Source organism: Oryza glaberrima, chromosome 11 (genome assembly GCF_000147395.1).
Source record: "Oryza glaberrima chromosome 11, OglaRS2, whole genome shotgun sequence".
NCBI lineage: Eukaryota > Viridiplantae > Streptophyta > Magnoliopsida > Poales > Poaceae > Oryza > Oryza glaberrima.
Window position 1 is genome coordinate 22715164 of NC_068336.1, and position 2294 is coordinate 22717457.

The window sequence follows — 2294 nt, forward strand, 5'->3', positions numbered from 1 at the left end:
ATTACTTCGCATAAGAACTTGAAGTTTGTAACACTCATTTGAAGAGTATGCGACATATTATAGACATTTGATCTAGAGCTTAAATAATGGAAGATTTTAATAAAGCTACATGTCAATTTTGTATTAGAGTAACTGACGAGTAAATGAGTCTAAGTTCTTGGTCAGTGCTAGATACACCAAAAGTAAATTGGCTAGTAGATGAGAGGATAACAAAAGTGTCCATCTTGAAGAAGTTATCAAGTATAACGCTTCTTTTTACCCTTTGTCTGAATGAACCCATAGTCAGTGTTTTCTTCTTCGTCATTTTATATCATTAATACATGTCATTGCAGTTCATTGACCTCGTCCTCACGGTGCAGGACATCCTCGCCGCAGAGGTACCGGCCGCAGGTCACCACCCCCTCTTCGTGGTGTTGTCGTGGTGCAGGACGTGCTTGCTGTAGAGGTACCGGCCGGAGGGCTGCTGGCTCTTTCTCCTGGTGGATCAGACGAATTGCCAGTAGACACTGCTGGAGAAAGGTTTTTTAACCTCGATTCGTAACCCTCTGTGACTACGAATCCGGGATAAATATAGCTATCTTTAGTTTCAGGTGAAATAACCGGGATTAAAAATCCATATTTAGTTCCAGTAGATCCCGATTGGACCCTTCATATTAATTTCACTCCATTCCCAAATCATCCCCAAATCATCTCTAAATCACAGATCAATCATCCCCAAATCGTGAAATCCCCAAATCATCTCAAAATCACATATTATACATCACAAATTCTCAAATATGGTTGCATCACAAATTCTAAAAAAACATCACATATTCACATCACAGTCAAATACATCACAAATTCTCAACAAAACATTCATCACAAATCCTAAAATCCCCAGCCTGACCGCCGGCCACCCGGCCTCCTCCTCGCGCGCCCGGCCACCGCCTGGCCGGACGGCCCGACCGGCCTCCTCCTTGTGCGCCCGGCCGGCCGGCCCTCCGCCGCGCGCTCGCTCCCAGTCGCTCCTGCGCTGAGAGAAAGAGATAAGGAGTTGAAGGAAGGAAAGAGATAAGGTTAGAGGAAAAATAGATAGAGGAGAGATGAGTTTGTGAGGATGGGAGAAGAGGATAAGTATTAGGGATTATACAGGTGTTTTGATTTTTATTTCTGGTTAGTAAAACCAATTGGGACTAAAGATCCTACTTTAGTCTAGGTTGGTAAAAAATCCTGGGCGCCCCTAACACGGCTTGACATGGAATCAACCAGGGCTAAATATGGTCTTTAGTCCCGGTTGGTAACTGGTTGGTGTTACCAACCGGGACTATAGATCACATAATTCTATTGTGCTTTTAAATCGGGACTAAAAATACTTTTTAGTTGTGTATTTTTAAGCATCCGGGATTATTGTGATTTTTGGGCAACCGTCTAAATATGGTGAGCCCCATCGTTTCGATTTTTTTCTAATAAGCCAAAACGGCTTATTAGAAAATAAAAATAAATTTGTAGGTAAAACTTTTATATATGTGTTCTTGGTGACTTAAAAGCCAATGCTGAAAAAGAAACTACGTTGAAAATATCTCAAAATTAAGTTTAAAAATTTAAATTTTGGCTTTTTTTTTTGGCTTAATGTATCATCCGATGGGAGCCGGTTTCTCCAGTAGTGACATGTGGATGGTGATGTTTGGTGCCGGTGGATGTGCACGGTGAAAACGACAGAAACGAATGTGAAACAATGACGAGAGGAAAGAGGAGCGATGGAGAATGAATATATATACAGAGAAGATGAAGAGTCAATACAGAATACAGAAGATGAAGAATTGTGACCCTTCCGGAGACATCAGGTGGCTTTGCAGTTTTTCATTTTACTCCAACATAAGATTGCTTTTCTTATATTTTAGTCCTTTTCAAGTGTGGGAGCACACGCACAAACCACGCCGTGCCCCGTGGCAACGCTAATCATTTGATAATTTGTATGGATTTCGATAGTAAGAGATAATACTCCCTCCTTTCCTAAATATTTGATGCCGTTGACTTTTTTAAACATGTTTGACCATTCGGCTTATTCAAAAACTTTGTGAAATATATAAAACTATATATATACATTTAATGTCGACGTTTGATGTCGCGATTCCGGTATTTGCATAGTATAGGGATCGTTGGTACTAGGGTATACGCGAGACTGAGGTAAAAGAGATGGAGACAGGGCTTTTTATACAGGTTCGGGCCTCTGAATTGTCAGGTAATAACCTACATCCTGTTGGCCGAAGCCGGTATTGCTCTTATTCACCATAATCACACCAATACAATATTTG